A 14,369-nucleotide genomic window follows, 5' to 3' on the forward strand; every position below is an offset into this window, starting at 1 on the left:
AGAGAACAAACCAAAAACAAAAAATAAAACAGGCTTAATCCTTAACATATCAATAGCTACATTAAAAGTAAATGGTCTAAGAATATCAATTAAGAGTCAGAGGTTGGCAGAGTGGATTTAAAAACATGGCCCAGTAAATGCTGTCTACAAGAAGCTCACTTCAAATATGACAAAGGCAAGGTGCAAGTAAAAGAATGGAAAAAGATATGCAAACATTAATCAAAGGAAAGCAGGCTACATTAATATCAGATAAAATAGACTTTGGAGTAAAGAAAATTACCAGAAAATTACATTATATAATGCCAAAAATGTCAGTCTTCCAAGAAGACAGAGCAATCCCAACTGTATATGCACCAAAAAATATTCTGCAAAACACGTGAACCAAAAGCCAATAGACCTGGAAATAGAAATAGACAAATCTACCATCAGGGTTTGAGATTTCAACACCTCTCTCAGAACAATGGATAGAACTACTAGACAGAAAATCAGCAAGAATATAGAAGAACTTAGCATCGTAAACCAGAGGATTTAATCAACATTTTTAAAACATTCCATCCAGGGGCACCTGGCTGGCTCAGTCAGTGGAACATGTGACTCTTGATCTTAGGGTCATGAGTTCAAGCCCCACATTGGGCATGGACCTACTTTAAAAGATTTTTAAACATAAAGTAAATAAAAATATTCCATCCAATAACAACAGCATGTATTTTCTTTTAAAAATGATATGAAACAGTGGAGCTCCCCTCTATGTGCTAGAAGGGATGATGCCCATTTGTTTAATAAAGCCAGTTAGAACTTCAAATTAAAAAAAAAAGTACCATGGAACATATACCAAGATATACCATACTCAGGGCCATACAATGGATCTTTAAAATTTTTTAAAAATTGAAATCCTACAGTGTTTTCTCCAACCACAATGAAATCAAACTAGAAATCAATAACAGAAAGATGACAGGAAATTCTCCAAACAACACATTTTTTAAAAAGATTTTATTTCCTTATTAATTATTTTAGAGAGAGAGAGAGTGGGAGCAGAGGGGGTGGGACTAGGCGGGGGAAAGAATTTCAAGCAGACTCCCGCTCAGCACAGAGCCTGAGGTGGGGCTCAATCTCATGATACTAAGATTATGACCTCAGCCAAAACCAAAAGTTGGTTACTTAATTGACTGAGCCACCCCTGCACCCCTAAACAACACATTTCTAAATAATCTATAGGTGAAAGATGAAGTTTTAAGGGAAATAAAAAATAAGGTTGAAATGAATGAAATAAAAACAACAACATATCAAAATCTGAGGGACACGACTAAAACAGTGCTGGGAGGGGAATTTTTAGCACTAAATGTACACATTGGATAAGAGGAAAAGAATGCTCTAACTTCCCACTTCAAGAATGTGGAAGAAAAAGGACAAAATAAACCCCAAAAGCAAGCAGAATGAAAGAAATAATAAAGATAAGAGTAGAAATTGAAAACAGAAAAACAATGAAAATCAATGAAACAAAAACCTGATTTTTAAAAAAGATTTTATTTATTTATTTGAGAGGGAGAGAGAGAGAGAGAGAGCACAAGTGGGGGGGGGGCAGAGGGAGAGGTAGACTCCCTGCTGAGCAGGGAGCCAGATATGGGGTTCCATCCTAGGACCCTGGGATCATGACCTGAAAGAAAGGCAGATGCTTAACCAAGTGAGCCAACCAGGAGCCCCCCAAAATGGATTCTTTAAAAACATCATTAAAATTGACATACTTCCAGCCAGACTGACAAAGATCAAAGGGAGAAGATACAAATTACGAATATCAGGAATGAAACAGGAGATATCAGTACATACCTTGCACATAAAAGGATCATAGGACAGTACCACAGACTCTACACACATAAATTTAACAACTTAGACCACTTTCTCAAAAAACACAAATTACCTCAACTCATTCAATGTGAAATAGATAATTTGAATATCCCTATAACTATTAAGGCAAATGAATTTATAATTTTAAAGCTTCCAAAAGAGAAATCCAGGCTCAGATGGTTTCACCGGAGAATTCTACCAAATGGGTAAAGAATTAAAGCCAATTCTACACAGTCTTTTCCAGAAAATAGAAGAACACTTTCCAATTCATTTTATGAAGCCAATTTTATCCTGATAACAAAACCAGACAAAGACAATATAAAAAAAGAAAACTGTGACCAGTATCTCTCATAAATAAGACATAAACATCCTTAACAAAATATTAGCAAATAAAATCTAGCAGTATATAAAAATAATTATTCACCATGACCAAGTGGGGTTTATTCCAGGGATACAACACTGGTTCAATATTTAAGAACCAATCAATGGATTCTGCCATATTAACAGGTTCAAGAAGAAAAATCACACAATCATATCAATAGATACAGGAAAAACATCTGACAAAATTCAACATCCATTCACGTTAAAGACTCTCAGAAAAGTAGGAACAGAGAACTTGAGCTTAATAAAAAGCATCTACAAGAAACCTACAGCCAACATTATACTTAATGGTGAAATACTGAATGCTTTCTTTTAAAATTGGGAACAAGGCAAGGATGACCTCTCAACACTCTTATTCAGTATAATACTGGAACTTGTGCCAGTGCAATAAGGTGGGGGGGAAAAAGGAAGTAAAAGGCATACAGATTGGAAACAAAGAAATAAGAACGTCCCATTTTTAGATGAGATATAGTTCATTTAGAAAATCTCAAAGAATCTTAAAAAAACAAAAACAAAAACAAACTCTTAGAACTACTCTGTAAGATCAGCAAGGTCACAAGATACAAGATAAACATACAAAAAGTAATTATTTTGTATCTACTAGCTACAAACATGTGGCCATAGAAATTCAAAATACTATGCTATCTATAATCATCAAGAAAATTAAATAATTAGGTATAAATCTAACAAAACCTGTATAGGACCTCTATGCTTAAAATGACACAACACTGATGAGAGAAATTTTTAAAAGGTTTTGGGGTTTTTTTTTGAGTTTTTTAAATAAATGGAGAGACATACCATGTTCGTGGATTAGAAAATTCAACATAGTCAATGATGTCAATTTTCATCAAATTGATATACAGTTTAACACAATTCCCATAAAAATCTTAGCAAGTTTTTTGCAGTTACAGACAAAATTATTCTAAAATTTATACGGAAAGGCAAAAGAATCAGAATAGCTAAAACAATTTTGAAAAGGAAAAGTGAGGTGAGAGGAATCACTTTTCCTGCTTTCAAGACTTGTTATACAGGGGCGCCTGGGTGGCTCAGTCATTAAGCATCTGCCTTCGGCTCAGGGCGTGATCCCTGAGTTCTGGGATCGAGCCCCACATAGGGTTCTCCCGCTGGGAACCTGCGTCTTCCTCTCCCACTCCCCCTGCTTGTGTTCCCTCTCTCACTGGCTGTCTCTCTCTCTGTCATATAAATAAATAAAATCTTTATAAAAAAAAAAGACTTGTTATACAGCTACAGTAATCACGACTGTATGGTAGTTGTGGAGGAATAGACATATAGATTAATGGATTCAACAGAGAACCTGGGAAACCAACCAAATATACCCAACTAAATTTTGACAGAAGTGCAAAAGCAACTCAACAGAGGAAAGAGCAATTTCAATAAGTAGTGCTTGAGCAAATGGGCATTCACAAACAAAACAAACAAAACCTTTGACCTATTCTCACATGCTATACAAAAATTAACTCAACATATATCATGAACTTAAATGTAAAACATAAAACCAGGGACACCTGGGCTCAGTCAGTTGAGTGTCTGACTCTTGGTTTTGGCTCAGGTCATAATCTCAGGGGTCAGGCTCTGAGCACAGTGGGCAGTCTGCTTGAAGATTCTCTCTTTCTCTGTGTGCTCTCCTCATAAATAAATAAATAAATAAATAAATAAATAAATAAATAAATAAATAAATCTTAAAAAAAAAAAACAACTCCAAAACAAAAAACCACACATACAACTTCTAGAATAAAACACTGGAGAAAATGTGCAGGATTTAGGGCCAGAGTTCTTAGATTTGACACCAAAAAAAGATCCATAAAAGAAAGAATTGATAAATTGCACTTCATCAGAATTAAAAACTTCTGTTCTGTAAGACGCTGTTAAGAGGTTGAAAAGATGGGGCGCCTGGGTGGCTCAGTCATTGGGTGTCTGCCTTTGGCTCAGGTCGTGGTTCCAGGGTCCTGGGATCCAGCCCCTCATCAGGCTCCCTGCTTAATGGGGAGCCTGCTTCTCCCTCTCACACTCCCCTTGCTTGTGTTCCCTCTCTCGTTGTCTCTCTCTCTGTCAAATAAATAGATAAAATCTTAAAAAAAAAAAAAAGACTGAAAAGACAAGCTATAGAGTGAGAAAAACTAAACTGCAAACTCTTAAAACTCAACAACTAAAAACCAAATAATCCAATTAGAAAATGGTCAAAAGACACAGAGAGATATTTCATCAAAAAGGACATACAGACAGCAAATAAGCACATGAAGAGATATTCAACATCCTTAGCCACTAGATAAAAGCAGATTAAATTCACAATGAGTCAAGGTGCCTGGCTGGGTCAGTCAGTGGAGCATGTGACTCTTGATCTTGGGGTTGTGAATTTAACCCCACGTTAGGTGTAGAGGTTACTTAAAAAAAAAAAAAATCTTAAAAAAAACCCCAACCACAATGAGTTATCACTATACACCTATCAGAATGGCTAAAATTAAAAACTGTGACACCACCAAATGTTGGCAAGAATGCAGAGAAACTGGATCATCCATACATGGATGCAAAATGGTGGGAATGCAAAATGGTACAACCATCCTGGAAAACAGCTTGGCAGTATCTTTAAGAGGTATGTACACATGCAACTACCATACAGCCTAGTGATTGCATTCCTGGGCACTTACCCAAGAGAAATGAAGACTGCTGTTCACATAAAGTCCATTGCACAGGTCTTAGCAGCTTTATTTATATTAGGCCCAAATTGGAAACATGCAGATGTCATCCAATGGGTGAATGGTTAAAATGTGGTATATCTGGGGCGCCTGGGTAGCGCAGTGGTTAAGCATCTGCCTTCCGCTCAGGGCGTGATCCCAGCGTTCTGGGTTCGAGCCCCACATCAGGCTCCTCCACTAAGAGCCTGCTTCTTCCTCTCCCACTCCCCCTGCTTGTGTTCCTTCACTCGCTGGCTGTCTCTCTCTGTCAAATAAATAAATAAAATCTTTAAAAAAAATGTGGTATATCTATACCATTCAGTAATAAAAAGGAAGAGACTATCAATATACCCAAGTGGCTGAATTTCCAGATAATTATGCTGAATGAAAAAGAACCAGTCCCACAAAGGTTACATACTGTATGATTCTATTTACTTAATATTCTTGAAATGACAAAATTATAGAAATGGAGAACAGATTAGTGCTTGCCAGGAGTTGAGGAAATGGAGGTGGGAGGGAAGTGGGTGTAGCCAGAAAAGGGCAACACAAGGGATCCTTGTGGTGATGGAAATGCTAGGTATCTGGACCATATCAATGTCAATATCCTGGTTGTGCTATTGTACTATAGTTTCGCAAGACGTTAGCATTGGAGAAAACGGAGAAAAGGGTACACAGGATCTCTTTGTGTTATTTCTTACAACTGCAAATGGAATTCACAATTATTTCAAAATAGTAAGATTGATTAAAAGAAAATGCCAGCACCATTTTAAACTATAGACAGCACTGAATAAGGAAGGTATGATCTCTGCCTTCAAGGAGCTCACGGTCTATCTAATGATGAACTGGGCACATAGCTGCATTTCTCAACACATACACAGTGCTCACAGTTTTGGACTTTCCAGCATCCTCTGACCTTGTTTTATTTATTTATTTATTTATTTATTTATTTATTTATTTAGATTTTATTTATTTATTTGACAGAGAGAGAGATAGCCAGTGAGAGCGGGAACACAAGCAGGGGGAGTGAGAGAGGAAGAAGCAGGCTCCCAGCAGAGCTGGGAGCCCGATGTGGGGCTCGATCCCAGGACCCTGGGACCACGCCCTGAGCTGAAGGCAGACGCTTAAGGACTGAACCACCCAGGCGCGCCCTGATCTTGTTTTGATAGAAATGTTGCCTCGTGTTCCCCTTTCTCCTCCCTTACCACCCATTCTGTGTGACTAGGACCAGTTGTATAATTTGTAGTTCCCTGTGCAAAATAAAAATGAAGGGGTCCTTGCTAAAAGAAATTATTAAGAATTTCAAGACAGTAACAGCAGAGCTTTAATCCACATGCAGGGAGGGCCCTTCTGAGCTCAGAGCCCTGTGCTACTGCCCAGGTCACACCATGATGATGCTGGCCCTACTTGTGATTCTGGTAGGGTTGCCAATCAGCATCTCACCTCTCTTGGCAGGAGATAGTGCTAAATTACCCAGGAGTGGTCATTCATAATATCTCATTGTCCTGATACTTCTACGAGAACCCCTCCAGGAGGGTCCTATTTAATGAAAGGGAGGTGGGAGGAATTATCTTTTTCCCCTGGGATGAATTATTTGCTGAACACGTATTTATTGGGTACCCACCATGTGCCAGGCTCTGTGCTACTTGTCCAAGATACAATGGTGAGCAAGATGTTTGTAAGCAAGTCTTAGCCCTCATGTAGCTTATATTCTACAGGTAGAGGCAGATGTCAGCAATTAATTACAAACTGGGTTAAGTGCAAAATAAAAGAATAAGTAAAGATGCTGTGAGCAAAAATAATCAGGGTGGCCAGATACATACAATTCCTTTTTTTTTTTTTTAAGATTTTATTTCTTTATTCGACAGAGATAGAGACAGCCAGCGAGAGAGGGAACACAAGCAGGGGGAGTGGGAGAGGAAGAAGCAGGCTCCCAGCGGAGGAGCCTGATGTGGGGCTCGATCCCATAACGCCGGGATCACGCCCTGAGCCGAAGGCAGACGCTTAACCGCTGTGCCACCCAGGCGCCCCCAGATACATACAATTCCTATTCTAGAGATGAAGAAAGCGAAGGTAAAAAAAAGGTTAAGTAAATTGATTTAAGCTCAGATTTAAGCTGGTAAATGACCAACGACAGATTCTAGCCCAGGTGTGTCTGACACCTGCTACACTAAGCCAGTTTGGATAACTGAAAATTGAAGTACTTACTTGCACACATGGGAAGCCGCGTCATGTAGTAGAGCTGGTAAGGGCTCAGGTTCTGAATCGTAGCTAAGTTCAAATCCTGACTTGGACAAGTTACCTTAACTTCTGTACATCCTGGTTTTCTCCTTCATAAAATGAAGAGTGTTAAGGATTATTGTTGCAGAGATTCAATAAAATAATGTCCACGCACTGCCCAGCCCAGCACATCCTACCTAGTAAGTGCTCAGTGAGTGTTAGGTTTTCGAATCATAGTCTCGCATCCTCTGGGAGCCTATGTTCCACATCTGTGAAACGAAGATAATGACGTACCTCATGGGGTCATCACAAGCATAAATGAGCTGTGAAAGTGAGTGAAAGTGCAATCCAAATATGGTAGTTTTACTCTGAAACTCATGGAGTATCTTCTCTGGCCAGGGGTCCTGACTCCCTTCTCCAATGCGGTTCATCCGTTCCTCCCTCGTGCTGCCTCTGTAACTCTCTTATGATGTTATACTGCATTGTGTTTTCCATGCAGTGTCTTGTAGACTAAGGACTCTTTGAGGGCAGGGACTGTGGGTTCCCTTTTTGGTTAAAGCTCAGTGAAGTTGAATGTGCGACAACAAGTTTGGGCCCAGCCCCTGGGTGCTTGCTGTGTAGAGCACTGGGCTACGGTACGCCTCACCTGGCAGTTCATGTGTCTGCCCAGTCAGCCCTGAGCCCTCACGCATTTCATCCCCAGCAAAACTTCAATCTCAGGCAGGCTTCTTTCTATTGACTAGCAGTATACATCTGCACTCCCTCTCTCTTTGGCCAGTTGTTTGTAGAGAATACAAAACCACATGTGTTATTAAAAAAAAAACCTAGGGGCGCCTGAGTGGCACAGCGGTTAAGCGTCTGCCTTCGGCTCAGGGCGTGATCCCGGCGTTATGGGATCGAGCCCCACATCAGGCTCCTCCGCTCGGAGCCTGCTTCTTCCTCTCCCACTCCCCCTGCTTGTGTTCCCTCTCTCGTTGGCTGTCTCTATCCTGTCGAATAAATAAATAAAATCTAAAAAAAAAAAATCTATAGAGTTCTATGTTGACTCTTCCTATATTGTTCCCTTTTGCACTGAGATGTTTATTTATTTAGGATAATTTTGGTATAAATTACTGCATTTGGTAGTTATGTTGTGCTTACGTGTGTCGCTGTGAGTCCTTGGCTTCTGACTTTAGCTCTGTCCTCACCTTTTGCCTAATTCACGCTGGTCAAGGGCTACGCTTGGGTAGTCATCTTTGGGGAAATACCAAGAACATCTGCTTGGTCTCCTCTCAAGTCCAGAATCTACATTTTAAAATTAAGAATGATCCAAAAAAAAAATTAAGAATGATCGTGTCATTCAAAGAGTTTGGGGACAGTTTTTATAAGTCATGTATTGGAATGTCTGGGAGTAGCTGTCTGGGAATGCAGCTAGACTTTTTATATTAATTCCTATAAAAATAATTCCCCTCTTTGATATAATATGGTGTTTTCCTGGAGTATAATCTTGACATAAAATGATATCATCCTGTAAAAAATTCCAAAGTAAAAAAGAAGTGAATTGGGAATTGCTTTCTCTGTAGGATTACATACGTCACTATTCGTGTGTATTCTCATACATAAGGACTTGAAGTCACTCCGAAGATGCCTTTCTAGCTGTGTATTAGCAGAGAGCGTTTGGTTGTCCACAGATAGTTTAGGTGAATATGGTCAAATTGGTTGCCGAGGACCTGAATCAGATCTAAGATGGATTCTAAATGGCCCCAGAACAAAAAGGGGGGAAGAGACAGAAGGAACTCAATCAAGAGCTTATTTTGTGAGTTACAGTCCAAGATGGTGACTTGGGAAGACCCTGACCTCACCTCCTCCAGGAACACACCAAATCTACACCTTTTTATAGAGCAATTCCTCCTGAAGAAGAACTGAGGGCTGACTGAACAGCTTCTGCCACAGCAAAATATAGACAGATCACACTGCGAAGGGCGAGAGAGACAGGCACACAGTAACAAAGGGAACCCCCATCCCAGCACTGAGAACTGCAGTGGGGAGGGCTAGTACAGAGGAACTAGGAGCAGAGTCATCTGCCAGGGGTGGGGGGGAGGGGCACAGAAAAAAACCCATGGTTTAAAAGAGAAACTAGAGGGGCGCCTGGGTGGCAGTTAAGCGTCTGCCTTCTGCTCAGGGCGTGATCCCAGCGTTATGGGATCGAGCCCCACATCAGGCTCTTCCGCTGTGAGCCTGCTTCTTCCTCTCCCACTCCCCCTGCTTGTGTTCCCTCTCTCACTGGCTGTCTCTATCTCTGTCGAATAAATAAATAAAATCTTTAAAAAAAAAAATAAAAGAGAAACTAGAATATAAAGGATTCAGCGCTAGGACTGTGCCAAACACTGGAGAGCTGCTGGTACTCTCCGGGTCAGGGTTGGAGGGTAAGGGGAGCTGGGGAGTGCCGTGGTTTACACTCTCCCTCCATCCTGAGACAGGAGCAGTGCTCTGGCTACCACAGCTGGCCTGTGGCCTTAGTGAGCCCAGGACACCCAGAGGCACAGAAAAAAAAAAAAATTATGGTTTAAAACAGTAACTAGAGGGCTGGCTGGCTGGCTGGCTTAGTCAGTAGAGCATGGGGCTCTTGATCCCAGGGTCGTGAGTTCAAGCCCCACGTTAAGCATGGAACCTAATAAACAAACAAACAAACAAACAAACAAACAAACCAATCAGCAACTAGAATATAAAAGATCCAGCCCAAGAACCCTATCAGCTGCTAGGGGAGCTACGGGAAGTCTCTCTGAGTCAGAGGGGCTGGCAAGTGCTACGGTTTACATTCCACCTTGACAGTGTGGATGGGAGCAGGCTCCCTACTGCCTTAGGGAGCATGGGGCCCCTAGCCCACACCGGCCCCTGACATCCAACCAAGGTGGCCCCAGCGCAGTGCACACCGGGACACCCCTGGTCAGCGCTCCCTATAGCCTTCCAACCACCTTGCCAAGGTGACAAAGTTGCAAAGCATCCTGGAACACTCCAAGCTCCACTTCAGCTCCAGGTGACTCGCCTGGGCACTACTGGAGCAGAGTGCCCCAGGACACCCTGGCCCATGCCTGCCTCCACCCCAGGCTCCCTGCTAGGGTGCTCTTGCATGGAGTGTCCTGAGACACTCCAGCTTGCACCCACGTCAGCTGCAGCTGTCCTGCCAGTGTGCCCTCTGTGCCAAGAGCCCTGGGACTACCTGGCTCCACACCTTTTTCAGCTCTGGCCATCCCACCAGGGCAGCCTCAGCACAGAGTGCCCTGGGACCTCCAGCCCACACCAGCCACCGCTCTACCAGCCAGCCAAAGTCACCAGGCACTTAAAGTCCACAGGCAATCAAAATCCTACACAAGATCATTCCATTAAGTTTAGGAGAGGTAGGTGTTCCACCTGGTTCATAAAAACAAACACAGAAAGTCAAGCAAAATGAGGACACAGAGGAATATGCTCCAAACGGAAGAATAAGACAAAACCTCAGAAAAAGAACTAAATGAAATGGAGATAAACAATCTACCGATAAAGAGTTCAAAGTAAAGGTCATAAAGATGCTCACGAGACTGGAGAGAAGAGTGGAAGAGTTTAGTTAGAATTTCAATGGAGAGATAGAAAATATAGAAAAGAATGACTCAGAGCTGAAGAACACAGTAACTGGAATGAAAAACACTCTAGAGGGAATTAACAGTAGATCAGAAGATGCAGAGGAACGGATCAGCAACTTGGAAGACAGGGTGAGGGAAAGCACCCGAGCTGAAGAACAAAAAGAAAAAAGAATGAAAAAAGATGAGAATAGGTTAAGGGATGTCTTGGGCAACATCAGGCGAACAGATACTCTCATCGTAGGGGTCCCAGAAGGAGAAGGGAGAGAGAAGGGGGCAGAAAACTTATTTGAAGAAATAACCTGGGGAAATTCCAAACAAAATGAACCCAAGGAGGTCCACATCCCTACATATAATTATAATGCCAAAGATGAAAGATAAAAAAGCTGATTCCTCACCTAGAACTATGAAATTAAAAGTTCTGAGAGTAGGCATGAAAATCTGCATTAAATAACAAGCCCTCCATGTGACCTTACGCTTACTAAAGTTCTAAAGAGCTACTTGATATAAGAATGATAGATTTTACAGTCTTTCAGGTTGCTTAATGCATACACCAATTTGAAACGGCGTGTGTGTGTGTGTGTGTGTGTGTGTGTGTGTGTGAGAGAGAGAGAGAGTCGTGGGGTAGGGAGTGATGGGTGGGATAGGAAGAGCACTGAAGTTTGATAGACCTGATAGTTTGGGAATTGATGGTTATGGAAATGACAATTTTCTTGGGGGTGGTGATCAGATAGGGTGACAGAAGAAGGTCACAGGTACTAGTGACACATGTCTTGTTTATGGGGGCTTGATCGCTGTACTTCACCACATCAGTACCTTTGTGAAATAAACCCTGCTATGGTGATAGTTTTCAAAAACTGTCATGAGAGGGGCACCTGGGTGGTGCAGTCAGTTAGGCGCCTGACTCCTGGTTTTGCCTCGGGTCGTTATCTCAGGATCGGGGCCTGAGCCCTGTGTTGGGCTCCACACTCAGCACAGAGTCTGCTTGAGATTCTCTCTCTCTCTCTCTCCCTCTGCCCCTCCTGCTCATGCTCTCTCACTAAAATAAATAAACCTAAAAAAAAAAAAAAGAACCTGTTATGAGAAATAAACTAGATAGACAAACATATAATGTAAAACATGCCTTTATATTTGACCAATCACTAAGAGATAAAAACTGGTATTTTTAGGAGTATGGTATTTTTTTAAAGCCCAAATAGCTTGTGACTCCTTATTTTGGATAATTTTTGTCACCATCAATCACTCTCAAACAGATATATAACTAACTTAACTAGCTGTAACCACCAGGTGAAACAACTTGAATAAACTAGCAGTTTTTCCACTTTCTTAAATTTCTCATTTTCGGTGCACATTAATCTTAGAATTTCTCTCTTCAGAAAGATAAAGAAACTTTAAATATAGATGATACACAGTGAAGGCTTTCTACTCTATTAAAATTTGCCACCAAGGTTAAGCTTATCTATTAAAGAGAATGTTTGTGAGGGGAAAAAATAAAGATAATGAACAGGTGCGTCACCCTCAAAAATTTCTTCACACCCTTTGGGATTCCCTGTCTCATCCCTCTTCACCCTCCACTTGGTTCCGTGACCATTGAATCTGCTTTGGTCATTGTAGATTAGCTTGCGTTTTCCAGGATTCATATAAATGGAACCATACAGTATGTATGTTCTCTTGCTTCGGTCTGACTTCAGGCGGCATAATTATCTTGAGATTTACCCATGCTGTAGTGTTCATCGATAGTACTTCCACTTTTACCACTGAGTTGCATTCCGTTGTATGGCTGCATGTTTACACGTAGTCCATTCACCTGTCTATGGACATTCTGATTGATTGTTTCCAGTTTGGGGCTATTACAAATAAAGCTGCTATGAATATTCCTGAAAGAAAAAAACCCTTCGTTTTCAGTATGACCTTTTGGAAGTTAACCTTTATAAGGTGTGTTGCATCAGTTAGCAACTTGAGGTCAAACAATAAAATGGCAGAAAAGCTCTCAATTATTACAAGTTAAATTTTAGTTAGAATGGTATGGAACTTTGTTATCTTCTGTATCAGGAGATCTTCAGATTTATACTCTGGTCTCCCCCGTTAAAAATAAAAAAGACATGTGGCTTTTGTTGGAAGAGGGTTTATACACTGTGTAACTTTATTATTTGTGCACTCATAAAATGACAAAATCCGTTGGCTTTCAGATATGTTCCTCACCCTTTCCCTGCTCTGTTTCATGTCTTGGGTGGGGACAAGGCTCACCTGAAGTCATTGTCAGCTGGCTTCTTGTTCAGCCAGTGGGAGGCACTGGTGGGAGGTGAGGGGTAGATGGGAGGGAGAAGGGGAGAGGTAGAAAGGAGGGGAGGTGAAGGGAGCAGAAGGGAGAGGACAGGTGGGGAGGGGAGGGAGAGAGGAGGGGAGGAGAGAAAGGAGAGAAGGGTTGGGGGAGGAGGAAGAGAGGGGGAGAAGGGAGAGGAGGGGAGGGGTAGTGGAGGGAGGAGGAGGAGTGGAGGGAGGAGGAGGAGGGGAGAAGGGGAGAGGGGTGTGGGGAAGCGGAGGGGAGGAGGAAAAGGGAGAGGAGGGGTGGGAGAGGAGGAAGGAGGGGGAGAAGGGAGAGGAGGGGTGGGGGAAGGGAAGGGGAGAAGGGAGACGAGGGTAGTGGAGGGAGGAGGGGGAGGGGAGAAGTGGGGGAGAGGGTGTGGGGAGGTGCGGAGGAGGGGTAGGGGTGAGGAGGGGTAGGGGAGGAGAGAGGGGAGGGTGGCCTAGGGGGAGTCCGGCTAGTTCCTTCCTGGTCCTTTTGCACCCGGAGGAGTCTGTGCTGTCGCCTCCCGCCAGCAGGCCGGCCTTGGGTGGCGCAGCTCGCCCGCGGACCTGAGCTCGGGGAGGTGAGAGGGGCTGGCCGAGGCAGCGCGGCCGTCGCCGGTCTTCAGGATGCCTCACGTCCCAGTCTCCTGCTCTTTCAGCTCCGGCGAGGCCCATGCCAGACTCTGCATGTTCTGTTGAGAGTATTCCGAGTGACTCGTGCTCTCCCGGCGGGCTTCGGCGGGACACAGACGTCCCCCGGACTTCCGAGGCTCGGTGGGCGCGCGTCGGCGTCCCCGCGGACGGTTCAGAGCCGCAGTTACGAGCTCGGCCGCGAATTGTCCGTGTGACGCCTCCGGCGGCGACCGAAGGTAGCAGAACCGCACAGTCCGGAGAGGTCGAGCGAGACGAAGAACGCACCGTCCCCGGGGAAGAGGCGGGAGCGCTGCTGCGGGCTGGAGTCGCCGAGCAGGCGGAGGGTGACGGGACCGAGGGCGCGGGCGGAGGGGCGTCGGCAGCGGGGAGGAGAGGGCGCTCGGTGAGCTGCTGTTTCCCTGGAAAATGGAGGGGAACCTAGCTGATTTGGAGGAGGTAAGGGTACCGAAGCGGTGAGCGGAGTGTTAACGGTTTGGGATGGGCCGTGGGAATCAGCCCGCCGCCCAGAAAAGCATGGGATGCTGGAGCTAGGACCCCCTCTTTGGAAACCTGAGCGCCCTCACCGGCTGTGTGGTCCAAGGCAAGTGACAAAGTCACGAACGGCCTTTTCGCCTCCAAAATTCTGATTCTATGAGAAGGCTTCCACCCCCCAGTTCTGGTTCCGCCTAAGGGAGCAGCAGGAAAGATGTTGTACGTG

The sequence above is a fragment of the Ursus arctos genome, unplaced genomic scaffold (assembly GCF_023065955.2).
Source record: "Ursus arctos isolate Adak ecotype North America unplaced genomic scaffold, UrsArc2.0 scaffold_21, whole genome shotgun sequence".
Taxonomy (NCBI): Eukaryota; Metazoa; Chordata; class Mammalia; order Carnivora; family Ursidae; genus Ursus; species Ursus arctos.